Below are 14,964 nucleotides of genomic sequence, written 5' to 3' on the forward strand. Positions count from 1 at the left end.
CTGGACTATATAAACACAGCTCATTTTTGGCAACAATTCCCCTCAGTTGGAAAGATATAATTTAAAACAAGGACTAACCGTTGAAGCAACAAAAAACATCAGTAATATGAACTTTGCCTAAGTGAAAAATCCTGGTAGTGCTTGATGGGAATGCAGTCTTTAGCCATGGGTGAAATTTACATTTTTTTATTTTTTTTTTTAAATAATGTGGAATTCTTCAGAAGGCTTAAAAGTGTGCTAAACAGTTTGCTCAAAGATGCCATAGAATGGATTAAATTTCTTCTATGCATTTTTATTTGAAAAACTGCAAAAAAAAAAAAAACGGCATGACAAAACGGCATCAAAATTTTCAGTTTTACCATAATTTGAGTATTAAAATAGTTGCCAATTATTTATCACTTAAGCAATAAAATGCAATAATAGTTTTGTCTTGTTGGCTGCTAGTATTTCAAATCAGAATCCATAAACCAAATGTTTTAAATTGTCAAGTGCTTTAAGGTTGTTTCTTCCACTGAAAGGGCATAAAGGTCGACTTTTTGGTGACCTGCACACGCTCTGGCCTGTGCACTCTGGGATAAATATCACTAAACCAAGAATATTACAGGAAGACTAAGGAACCCAATGCATGTTTAAATAGCGTTTCACTGGACAGTTAGGCCAGCCCTCATTAGTTTATTCAGTCAAGCATGTTTGAAGAATTACAGCTCTTACATAACAATGTGCATCTGCTAGTGAATCATTATCTCAGCTGACTTTTTGCATCTACAGTGCCTTGAATTCATTGCTCTCCTATCTACACCGTAACTTCTGTATCCATAATCACAAGCTTCTGCCTATAATTATGAAAATGTCTCAACAGATGGAGCTATAGAGTCATAGTGTTTTGCAATTAGAACCAAGACACTCAAATCATGTGCAATCACTGATTATGTGCTTCCATGGACTGTCAGATTTTTTTGTATCTTCCACTCCCAGAGGACATTTTTGTGGCTTTATGGTTTAGAAAATTTCTAGGTCACATATAAAATGGAAACTAATTTGTTGGGGGGGCAATAACCATATGCTTCACGCTGTGTTTGCCAATTTGTGTACTTGCAGACTGGATGAGAAGCGCTGCAAAGACAATCCTGACTAAAGTGCACCACATCACATAACTTTTTGATAGCTGTCAGTCATGCATGTTGTAAATTGTGATGATCTTAGACACTCTGGTAGATTACATGTAATCCGATTGCCACTCTCAGGGGTGGCTTCCATTAAATGTCCTATAAACATTCACTCTCCACTTCACTGACAAAGGAATAAAACCATGTTAATGGACATTTTATGCATATGTCGAGCATAGGCGAATGTTTGTGTGTCATCTAGAATCGCAAGTGTCTTTATGAATATTCAATCTAGTCATGAAATAAAGCGTTGCCCTTAAGGGAGTGAACTGGAGTTGGGATAAGTGTTTATGAGAGTAGATGAGCCTTGATCTGGAGAAATATGTATTATTACTAATGGATGGAAACCAATCATGAATAGACACTACAGTGGAAACATGGAATGTTAGATAACTAAAACTAGTTTCTGGAGAGCAAATAAGATACGCCATGAAAAGAAAATGGCAACCTGTTTATCAAGGGATACCTGGCCAAGATGCATAGGATGGATTACTGAATGTGCCTACTGGGCGCAGAGCGTCTGCATTAAGAGTGTTGTCATGTCAAGTGTACAAGTCACACAGCTACATTAAAAGACACAAAATGACCACACAGATATTCAAAATGTATACAAAAAGATTTTTAAAAAATGACCTCAAAAGACACATGAGACTAACTGTTGAAAAGGACTAAAAATAGACACACAACAATTCCAAAGAGACCAAATGTCTGTTAGCTTAAGCCCTTATCTTTTTTTTACCAATTTAATAATGAATCTGCCCCACTCAACATTGGTTAACCCTCTAGGGTATAGTCATTTTCAGTATTAGGGCTGCTGCAATTAGCTTGGTGTATTAATTTGGCGAATTATTCATGTCAGTTATTTTTAGCACACGTGCTATTTGAATATGTCTGCCTCTGTGCTATCACGTGACATTAGAAAAAAGTTTGACTAAAAATTAAAAGGAAAAAATGAAATGGAAGTTAGAATTACAGTCATGGTGTTCCACAAGGTTCTGTTTTGGGTCCTATAGCACAAACAGAGTTTTAATGGTATATCTTAACACTGATATGTAGAATATATCCCAATTATACATGCTTTTTTTAACAATTATGAAAATTAGTTTTCTAATTAGTTTTTACCTCTTAAAAATTAAATCATGGTTCTTATTTGTGTCCTTGCTGGTCTTGTTCCTAAGGTGCGTGAGAGTTTTATTTCTCTTTATTCATCTGTGAAACCCTCAGTCAGAAATCTGTCTCTGCGTTTACATGGAATTATATAACGAAGGTTATATTCGGCTTTCTCTCATAACTTGACATGTTAACTGTTGTGTAAATGAGAAAGCTCTTTACCCAACTCGGGATTAGGAGATTATGCAAACTTGGTTTCCAAGGTAGATTCGAGTAGATTGTAGAAAACCACTTTATCATAGACACTCAGATTCGGTGTGGAAGTCACTATTTGCATGCTTAATTTGGCATGTATTTTATTTCTGATGCCCTTCCTGACACAATCCTCTGCATTTATGCAGACCTGGGACTGGCACAAGAAGACACTGGCTCGTGCCCCCTTGTGGTTTCACTGACCAGGCTTTGACTAACAATAAAAATGTTTTACTTGTTCCTCGCTAAATGGTAAATAGTCTGTATTTATTTAGCGCTTTTCTACCTTACTGGTACCCAAAGCGCTTTACACTGCTTCTAGTTCACTCATTCCACTCAAAATTACGCATTGATGAGGGAGCTGCTATGTGGCTGTTGCTCCCTGGGTGCAACCATGTTGTACTTTGATAGGACACTTTGACATATGACCGGAAAAGCACCATATGATGCTTTTTATTTAGCCAATGTTTACCCAGAGGAAAAGCCAGTTCCTCTGGGTAAACATTTGCAGGTTTTCCTGGCAGTTAGGTTGTTGAAAATTGGTGAAATTGCCATAGCTCAGTGTCTTGTCTCTTCATGGACTGTAATCCTTCCATGATCGGGGCTCTGCACAATGGTGTACATGTGTCTCATGTTAGTCACCTGGTGCTTTGTGTTATTAATTCAGGCAAATGAAAAAATGTATTGTATAGGTCACCAATACGTTGCCCTGCTGATCCTGCTAGAGGGTCGGTCAATGAGTAGTTCAAAATAATTAGAAACACATTAAATGAATTACAAACACAAAAGACATAATATTTGTAAGTAAATTTTCATATTATTAATAAGATTATAAAATCCCCCTATACTTATTAAATGTGAAGTCCGTGTTCATATCATACCCCCTATAACTACATAAACATTTTTCTGTTGGCCTCAAATATATTACGTCCTCTTACTCTAGTGTAATACACCCCTAAGCCTGTAAATAATCAAACACTACCATTTAGGTTTATACAAAACATTTCAGGTTTTTAAATTTATGGTCTCCTGTGTGCACCAGGTAGAAAAAACTCCTAATTACTTATCTTGTAGCTTTAGTTTTAATTCTCTGTAGGTTTATTTGTAGAAGTGGCCTCTCATAGTCTCATAATTTATTGTTAATATAAGGATCTTGAAAAGTCACACTGTGTAACCTTTACGTTTTCATTTTTACAGTCTTCACACTCACCTTATTGATATTCCTGTCATAAGTGAACACATGAAGTTCCCAACAATCAGGGCTCACATGAGGGGCTCTCAGAAAACGATTCACTGCTGCCCACAGAGCTATCAGCAAGGCCGTGATGAGAGGGGCTAAGGGAGACTACTGATTGGTTAACAGTTTATACTAAACAGGTTTGAATGCAACTGACAGCCAGCCAGATCCGCCCAGATTAACACATCCTCTGAAGGATCATATTGGGTTTTGTATTCATGATGATGCATCTCCTTTTGCTCCCAGCATGCAGTTGGCATTCTTACCACTCAACAGCCTTAGTTGAATGGAAAATGATAATCCCCTGACTGCCAATTCCTCCAAAGCCAATTGGCTCATAACTGCATGAAGACCAGAATGATGCTCGGGAGTGTGGCATGCAGGGCATGATTGCACAGTGCTGCTGGGTGGGCTATTGATTGAGAGAGTCAGAGAGAAAGAAAGCAGTCTGCAAGACAAAGATTTTGGTAGACTGCTTCAATACTCCCCATCTCCCCTTTGTCTCTCCCTTCAGTTCAGTTTCTACCACCTCTCCTCCTCCCTCTTGTCTTGTTCTCTTTGCTGCCTTGCTACCACTGCTAACACTACTCTGTAATTTAATCCATTTAGTCATGGCTCAAGATCAATATCCATTTTCCCTGGCCTTAGGGAGAGCCTCTTGAATGTGCTTGTTTGAAACAGTGGTTGTGTTGGCCAGCAGGGGCTCCCATGGGCCTGCGGCCTGATACAGATGTAGTACACCACAGAATCTGAGAAGACAAAATGAAGCTTACATCTAATCTCTCACTATCCCGCTATACAAAACACAGCTGTAGATGTTGGAGCTTTAAGTGTATTTTCAAATGTTTGAAATTTTAATTCAACTTTTAGTACAATGCATTATTTAGCCTTCAAGATCACAGATGAATTTCTCTCTCTTCCACTGAGAGGATGAAATGCAACGCCTGGCTGGTTAACAAATGAATGACATAAAATCTGATTCAATTAAGGCTAATTTGATTAGTGGGCCTTGTAAGTGACCAGGAAGAAAGATGGAATTATTATTTCTTCTCCCTCCAGATGCGATTTACTGTCGGCACAACGTAGCATACTGGGACGGCAGATGAAAAGTAGCTGGACTATTTTAAAATTCAATCTTCAATCACTACAAATGGCATGTGTGTCATGCCATCAGCCAAAAGTCTAAATGTGACTATAAGTATTAGTCAATCGCGGCCACTGGTTGAACATTTTGAATCACACATCCAGATTGTTAGCTGCCCTACTTCACTATAAACTGTCATTAGCCCGGCCCAGGGCGACCTGCCACCGGCCAGCTGTATGCTCCGTGTACACTGACAGTGATTCTCCTTCACCTTCTCCACTGCCTTGTACATGTGTTATAAATAACCATGTTAAATATTCATCTGTCAGCATTTGCATCGAAAGTATTTTGCGCAGCTGAATTTCATAAAGTCAAAAGGACAGGCAAACAATTTACACAACTATTAACCTGCACAGTTATAAGTACTGAGGACAACTAACAGTAAGTTGTACACAAATCTCTAAATGTATTAACTGTACAGAATTCCATAACTAAAATTACTCAGAAAACATCTGACTCCACCTGTATGTTATTCACACAACTCTTGTTATGTCCTTAAGTGATGTTTAAACTTCAAACTTGATCCTTTAAGTATACTGTATTTGATTCTGTTATTAGATTCTTGGCAGTATAGTGGCAACTTGAAGAAAGGTATTGAAAATGAAACCTGACAGCAAAGACATGCACAGGGCTTTTATTTTCACAACGTCCACCGTCACATCAAATATCTCTTTTATCGTTACCTCTGTTTCCTTCAATCCATATTTTTCATTGTAAAAACTTGTTGAAGCATTTAAAACCTTTAAACCTGATTAAAATAATCACTATTACTGTCAGCACCTTAACCCCCATAGGCGACCAGGATTTACCAAAAGGTTATTCATGACCTCCAAAGCAACAGCAGTGGCTCTTATGGAAACTGAAATTTGATTATCTGGATTTCCATAACATGTAAGGGGAGAATGGGCAACATTCATCTACTGATGAAGATCGTGTGGTGCAGTTGAAAAGGCCAGAACAGATATAAGGTGAGACCTTTGTGCTTTTTCAGCTAAATGTTTAATGATTTAAATAAGTTGAAAGAAGAAAAGAAATGATTTCCTTTCAAATGTGTGCATAAAGTTATTCAGGTATATTGTTTAATAAGTGACATTTACATTATTAATACTGTAAACCACATTTATCACAAGAAATTATATTGGTAAGCAGAAACCAGAGTTAAAAAACATTTTAAACAGAGTGGGGAGGTGAAACCAGAGTTATGAAAAAAGTAAAGTTTAATAAAAATATATTAGTAATAACAAATATTATTATTATTAAATATTAATATTACTACTTCCACTATAATATTATCTTCCAAGACTAAGCAGAGCTAATGTTTGTAAGCAGAGCTAATGTTTAGCAGAGCTAAAGTGCTATATTTGGTCAGAACACCATGGTATACCATCATGGCATATTTTTTTGTTTTTGTTCTTTCGGCTCATCCTGTGAGTTCAGGGTCACCACAGTGGATCATTTGTCATGTTGATTTGGCACAGTTTTTATGCCGGATGTCCAATTGCTATCGGGCTTCGGGCTGCTGTTTCAACTTAATTCAAATTAATGCAAAACAATCTTACTTAAGGTAAAATGTTACTATGACGGCCAACGATTTGCGTAGGTACCACACACTGTTAAGCTTTTTTAAGATGAAAGACATGGGCAGAGTTTAAAGGACGCAAAAAAAAAAAGGGGGGGGGGGGGGGTGTTACTCCATTCTCCTCTGGGTTGTTTTTGTTTTCCCAAATTCTGAAAGTCTAAATTTGGACTAACATGACTTGATAAATGTTTCATATAACCTCACCTCCAACTAAAGGACTTAAATTTTTTATCATGGCCCTCATCACCTCAAACATATGGTTCTCATCCATACATGCATATAAAAGTAGTTGCAAATGTCTGCCTCTTAAGAGCATCCCAAGCCCATAGAAAATGATATTTCCTTGCTTTTTCACTCTCTCTCTGTTCATGTGATCTTGTTCAAGTTTTCCCTGAACTATTCAAGTTTTTTTTTTTACTTACCTTTACTGGATTTGTTACACTTGTGCTCTGACCCAGTTTTGTTTTCTTTTGGAAACCATGTATACAGTTTCTTTCCTTTTTTAACTTGAAATGTCCAGTCTAATTAGTGTTATTATAGTTTTATTAGTGAATAAAAGTATGTTAAAGAGGAATGATTTTGACATTTGTTTACCACATGAAATATTATTGTTTAAAGAAATGTAGATTTGTTGTCAAAAACAGCATGTAGCAGTAAAGACAGGACACACATATGGACCAAGTCATGTCAAAGGGGCTGTACAGAGTATTCAACATGTAGCACATTTTCATCTGCAGTCTCCTGTCACAGCTCAACACAGTGAGCAATGCGAGTGAAAATGGAAATATAGCAACTGACATTTGTAATTGTCATATTTTACAGAACAAATACAGACAGGAGCTAAACGTGGTTTAACCAGCAAAACTTTCTCAAAGCATTAATGGTAACTGCAGTTTTTTACTTCTGATGAATTCATGCAAATGGGTGTCTTTAGACCGCATTTGAATCACACATTTATTACATCATGACACAAAATAAGAATTCATCTCCTTAAAATGTGTTAAATGGAAACGTAATGAGCCTTAAGTTTGCAGACGCATTTTACTTTACATATTAAGATGATTAACCAAATGCAGAGGGGTGTCTGCTTTATGACAGCACCACAGCCTTTGTATGTGTTGTTCCTTCTTGCAGGCCAGCCAGAGAACTTTTCTCCACTTCACTGTTTTTCTGAATTCTGCTAAAATGCTGAAAGTAACAACATCCAGTTTCAGTAGGAGTCAGGGATTTCTGACTTTCAAAAAATGGAGACACGTTATTGTTGCTGTGCAAGTAACAAGTAAATGAACATGGAGATTCATATCTCCCTCTGTCTTTCTTCACATCAGGAGCAGCACGAGCAATCCAACGTTCAATCCCGTTTTCACTTTTTCACAAAAGTGAAGTGCACAACATGATTAACCCAGAATGAGGCTGCAGAATCTGCAGGTTTATCCAAAATGATCATGGACAATTACCAGCAAATGGAAGTTTCACAAATCTTTTCTTTCCCAGCTTCAGAGCCGTACCCAGAACTGCAGTACAGTGAGTTTCCTCAATTGTTTCTAATCGGTAAGCTGTCTTTGCTCAAATGTTGAGCAAAGACAAGTGTTGCTAAGCTTATCTGCGTTTCAGAAATTTCTGTTCATCCCGTCTGTCAGTCAACAAGCGTCCAAGGTGAAACTGAAAAACCCTTCGTCTCTCACTATCTCATTCATGTAATGGTGCTTAACAATGCACAGAGCCGAAACCATCTTTATCAATGTGAGAACCTGCATTCCTCTGAGCATTGTTCTCTCTTTCCTTCCCCCTTCTTTGCTGAAGATTTGTGTCCGCGCTCTACTATTAGCTTCTTCCAGCTCTTAATTCAACACCCATTTCCAGGCACATTTACATACATTGTCTGAGGATCCACTGATTTGTTTTATTCACGGCGTCTCTCAAGGCAATTGTTGTTAATGTGCAGCAAACAATAAGGATCGATTGTTTTTATAAAAATCAGGGCGACCAGGTCAAAGCAGATTCTCCTGCAATATCACTTTTTTACATGTGACGTATTCATAACAGCAAGAACACAAGAGTGCTATCTTGCCTTTTACTGCAGCAACAAGTAAAATTGCCTCTAAAAATGTGCTCAATATAGAGTCAAGGGCAGAGTCTATTTTTAAGGAAGGAAAGGATTCTTACTCTCTAAAATTCTTTGATGTTTGAAAGTTAAAAAGGCTAAAAGCCTTTGGCTAAGTGCTGTGTATCTGAAGATGAAGGCAGATTTAGCCACAGCAATAAAGTTTTACACATAAAAGAATGAGATTTGAGGCAGTCGGCAGGGCTTGTGCAACAGAAGAGTAGAAAGACGTTATACTGTAGTATTTTGGACCTTGTGAGAACGATTTTCCTTCAGCTAATAACAGTGATTAATATCTATTTTCTCAACTCGTGTTCTTATCTGTCTTAAAGTGCTTTGTGAGCCATCCAGTAATGATGTGTATTGTCTTACAGTACCCCTCCCCCAAGAACACATATCTGTGCATGTCTGATTGATTCACGGCTGTCAAAATCTCTACTGTCAATAAAACCTATATCTCCAGTGCTCACTGGATATGGAGCTTGTCAAGGGCAGCTACTGTATTATGGTGGTGTTACAATGAAAGTGATTAATCTGTGGATTAATTACATTGCCTTCTCATCCTCGCACTACCTGTTCTGTGGCTCTCACTTATTCCCTTTGTCCTTTACTTCCACTAAATTGAAATGTGTCCCCTGTTCACCCTTTTCCCACGTAGCTTTGATAAAACGCAGTCGTTAGTTGTTAGATTAAATTGACATTTTCTTTGCTTTTTTTTTTTTTTTTTCAAACGTTAAATTCTGGACCAACTGCATTAAAAGAGGGAATAGCTTTAATCTGCCAGTGGTCATTGTCATCGATGCCCCTTTGAAACATTGACATTTTGAAACATGGAGCCGTGTCCATTGTTTTCACTGCCAGCATTAACCCAACCCAGAAGGTTCTGTGTGCCTCGTGCCTCTTACAGACACATTTTTGTAGACACACATACACGAGATGTGAGCATGCAAATATACATACACTGCAGGTGAACACACACCTGCATGCACAAACACACACACACACACACACACAAACACAGATACCTCTTGCACACAGGATGTCATGCCATCGTTCCTTGTCTTACATACAAATGAAGAAACTAGATTTCACGGTAGGCTTTGATTCAGATCTTCCCGGCATGCTAAATTTATCTAGTAAATTTATCTTCATCCTTATGTGGCTGGCAGCAGTTGTTGTGACACATGATGAGAATAAGAAATCCCTTATTAGACCCCCAAAATATATTTCTTTTGAAACAGATGCAGTACAAACCGGTTTTGGAAGGTGTGAATTCACGTCACAACAATGTTGGAGCATCCTGCTCAGATCTAATTGCTCTGATTAAAATTGACGTTCAAAGACATCTGCTGGCCGTTGGTTATCCATTAATGGTCATGTTAAAAACATAATAAGTAACAGGAGAGAGTATTCTATTGTGTGAATGCTTCTGTAATAAGACTGTACGATGCCCATCTTACATTTTAAAGATGATGTTAAAAAACTACCAGAGATCATAACAAGTTTGAATCAATATTTCTTGTCCTCCTTGAATGAGACAACCACAACTAATTAAGACTGTGAGTCTTCAGCCATGCCAGGAGCTTTTGTTAAATGCTAATAACAGCTTGCGCACATGCATGCACATGTGTGAGATAACACGCTGATATATCGGCACAGTGTCTACTACTGTAACCATCTCAGTTACAATTAAACAATCCCCAGGCATTCATTTAAAACCAACAATAAATTGCCTCTACTCATGTAGAGGAGCCTATCCCAGCTGTCAAGGGGCATGATGCGAGCTCCACCCTGGACAGGTCTCCAGTCTATCTCAGCGCCAAAACAGAGAGACACACACATACAGATAACCATTCGCACTCATATTCACACCTATGGAACATGCAAACACAGAAAGGCCACAGTGTGTCCGGGATGCAGGCGAACGCTGTGAGGCGGCAAACGCTAACAACTCCACCAACGTGCTGCCCGACGTCAAGGAATTAGCAAAGTTATTACATTTAGTCCTTAACATAACATGAGTGTCTATGCTACATTTCATATTAATGCATATATTGGTTCTCAAAATCTTTCACAGAAAACTTCAAATGTCAAACCTGTCTCTTAAAAATGACATACAAATGTCAACCGCGAGTAGGTTTTTGAAGGGAATGAACTCAGTGGGTGATTCTGTTCCAAAGCAATGAAACACTACTTTTATAGTGGTGGGTGTATTCAGCACGGGAGTGTCACACCACACACCCAAGTTTGACTCCAGGGTCCCGTGTGTGGTTGAGTTTAGGCACATTGGTTAAGGTTATTTTAGAAATTAGGTTTTGTTAAAAAGTAAATAAATATGCATCAAAGAGACATTTTTTCCTTGTTGTCTAATCTTAACTAAGTGCTGCAGGCCTAAACACAACCATGAAAGGCTTTAATAACACTGTAGTCACACAAAGTGCATATTGGTATGTTTAGCATGAACACATTTCCAACTTTCTATTTATGTTGAAAGTGTGTGAAACATAAGCTAACACTAAAGTGATCCACAGACTGAGTCTTGCCCAGTCCTGCCCAGTCCTCTCGCTGCTCTTTGCTTCACTCACCACACTCCACCATGCTCTGCACAGCCCTCAAGGTAGTTGTAGTTATCAAATTACAATCAAAGCCAATGTTACAAAACTTCAAACAGAAATCAATCAAACAGAAACCAGTGCTCTGATGAAAGGGTGAGACTCCCTCTACTCACCCTCTGTACTGCTGTACTCTGGGTCATGCCACTGCTTCACATTAGCACACTTTAAGTGTTAAGGCATTTTTATAATAAAGAATGTGAAAATTGTTGCACACTGTACATATCCTTTTTATATCAATAGAAAAAGCTATCAATCATGGTCCCAACAAAAGGCATCTCCAGTTAAGTTGTATAGAAAGTTCATTTTGAGGAGACAAGGTTGCTGCCTTAGGTGGTGCTGGAGGAAATGTCAGAGGGTCAACAGTCAGTAGGATTGTCCTCTGCATGGGCTCTGTACCATATTTCATGGCACTCTACCAGTGAACCTGTTTTTCAAGGGTGTAGAGAATTGCTAGACGCCTTTAGTGTATAAACCCAAATGGCAATTTTCATACAACCGACAATTGTTTCCAATGCTATCAATATGAAGGAATTTGAGCAAGTTCACAGAATAACCTAGTGAGATTGCCTACTAAACCCAGTTCTCTACCATCCAGTCTCTGTCTCTCACTCCCCCTCTCCAACATTGATGGATATCCAGCGTTACGTCTTCACTCAGCCATGCACACTTGCCCTCCTATTTCCCTGCTGAGAGGTCAGCTCTGATCGTGTCTGTTGGAAAGCTTTCACAGGAGCCTCATCTTTAGTCATTCTGAGCTCAAAGCAGGTAGTTTGCTGTTGCTTCCATTGAACTGAGTTATTGTACCCATCAGCTTTGAAGTTACTTTTACAATGAAGTGAGTGATGATATAAAAGTGAGAAACATGCTCGACCGTTACAAAATAATGCACATAACATCAGTTTTATTGTCTAGATATTTTGGGATTATTTCAAAATACAGTACAAATACGATAGTAAGGCAGTACATACTGTTCTGACCTGTATGTTGTGTCTCTGTTTACAGTCTTCTAAGCATATCTTGATCTAATGCATTGTTATTTATTTCATTTTTCAGCTGGTCTGGTCATACACAGTGTGAGTTCCCACATTTCAGGGCTCTGAAAATGCTGTCTTGGATGAATGGCATCCCCCCCTGCCTTGGGGAACAGATGACCTCTATGGCTAGCATCAGAGCATTCTTGTCCATGACTCACGGGTTAATGTCCTCGCAGTCTCTCTAAGGACAACAAGCCAAACACAGTGCGACAGGATTTCAGGGAATGAATGGTGAAACTTTCATATACATTCCCAGGCATACAGGAAACTGTACAGCACATTTTATACTGTTCAGAACAAGATGATTTGCACCATTACCAATTTCTGTTGCCATTTTTAAAGCCAACTAGCTAATTGGAAGGTAATGGCTTTCTAGGTTGATTAACTTTATTGGATCTTTACCCAGTGGCCTCATTTTCCATCTCTGTAATTCTGGCTGATCAGGTGCAAACTGCAGGGCTCCAAATCGCACAGAGGAAAAACGATTTCTAGGCTGGAGGGGTTAAAAACGTGGTTTCAGAAGTTATGCAATGCGAAATGTCAAATGAGGAATCAGAATACAGACAGAGCAGGTGGCAAGAAAGTCACAATCAAGCACAAGAATCCTGAAAATCCCAATCCCAATTTAGGAGCAAACACACACACCATACCCATGAAAACACAGCCCTTCAGTGTGTGTTTTTACTGTACGAGCTGCCTCTCTATGACTTGCACAGTGTGCATGTCTTTGTTAGAGAAGACTGTTCATGACTCACCACTGTCTTTAGCCTGAGGCTCAGCAGCCAGCCAACTGAAGGAGGGGATGCATGTTTTATTTTAGTCACTCTAATATGCTGTGAAGACATCATCTTAAAATGTGTTGTATTCAAGAGCCTCTATTGTTTAAAATGGGGATAACTTTAACTAGTTCATCCTCATCACAGTCATAGAGATCATTAGACGTACAACTCTGCCAGCTTCATTCGATGAGGCTGTTGTCTGTGCCAGCTAAGCAGTGTGTGTGGCTGTGTAAAGCCTCTGTGGCGAGTGAAGGATGTTATCTTTTCTGTCATCTACACACCAGCACTACCCATAGGGAAGAGGTGAGTACACAAGGAACTTGGCTGCTTGAGGGCACTGGGCGCAGAGACGTGCCGTGCATGGCTACAGCTGCCTGTGAACACCACGGATGCCTCACAAGACTCCCTTTTATCAGCAGCAGCTCCCTTTAAGACGAGTCATGAGTAGAGCCTATGAGATCTTTTTTACATTCTTCCTATATTATCAACATTCCTTATCTTTGTGTTTTAAACCCATGTCAGAGTTCAAATTTCCCGTGTTGAACCAGGTCAAAGAACAAAGTGGGACATTCAGTGGCAAACTGCTTACCACATAACTGCATCTATTTCTTTTCCCTGTTTCCAGCATCTCTGCAAACTGTCAACTGACAACTAAAGCCAACATTTTTTGAATTATAATAAACATAATACCTTTCATTGCATTAACGGTATAGTAAATTTTATCATTACCATAGGGTTGGGTGCAGAAGTTTGCATCCCCTTATTCTGAAATTTATTAGATATTATTTACCTTAGCATAATAGTTAGTGCACGTTAGTACAAATGCGCTTTTATTAAAAATTCATCATTTTTTAATTAATTTATAAAGTAGAAAGTGGACATTATTATCACTGATTTGATTGTTTTTTTCTTTTATTGTCTTTGCTTTGTACACTTTTTTGGCAACTTATTTCCAACATTTGTACTAGCTGAACGTGTGTTGTTATTATTTTAGGGTTAGGGTTAACGTAACATCCCTTTCAATGGCTTTTCAATGTAAGGGGACAATTTAACAACAGTATACATTTTCTCAGTCACGGGAGAATCGGTCATTCTGCAGCATGGATTCAATTGTCAGTCTTTGCTCCATTACCTCCATTGTTTTCCAGCGACACCACTGCAGTCTGTGACATGTTTCTTCATTGTGTCTTTCTGCTACAGGGATCCTCTTTGATGCTGAAGGTATTAATTAATTAAATATTAACGAACCAAGCTTTCCTGTTTATGTCCTTTAACTATTTGAGGCAGTTTTTATTTGCCACAGTCAGAATACCTTGGCAGGCTGAGATGCTAAACGCTGGGATGCTCTCAACCAGGCTAAAATACACCCCAGAACAATTTGACAACACCTCTTTATTTCCTAATAACATACAGTAGAATCTCTGATTAACTTTTGTATAGATGGAGCCAAAATTTAGCTGTGAAATTCACTTTTTAGGAATTCTTAGTCTAATTCAAATATTATTATCCTTATCCTAATATTCCTTCTTATATTAGGAACTGATCAGACTGATCAAAGTAAAAACTAGGCCTATATGATAGAAAGTAAGCTCGTTCCTGCATAGCATTTATGCAAACAGAAAATAATAATATTGGTGGTGAAACACAACCCTCACTTAAAAACTACTCACTTACATACAGTAGACACTGACACTATGTTTTGAACTGCTCATTGCACTTCTGGTTGGATACTAAACTGCACGTCATTGCCTTGTACTTGTACATGTGTAATGACAATAATGTTGAATCTAATCTAATCTTAATAATGATCTCATCACTTCTAATATTATTGATGCATACCTTTTGTGGATAATCAGTTAAACCATTTCTGACCTATTGAATTGGTGCACCAGTCAGCCTCATGTTGATTAGCTGTTGCAGCCTCATTGTGTTAAAAGCTTATTT

Source organism: Channa argus, chromosome 5 (assembly GCF_033026475.1).
Source record: "Channa argus isolate prfri chromosome 5, Channa argus male v1.0, whole genome shotgun sequence".
Lineage (NCBI taxonomy): Eukaryota > Metazoa > Chordata > Actinopteri > Anabantiformes > Channidae > Channa > Channa argus.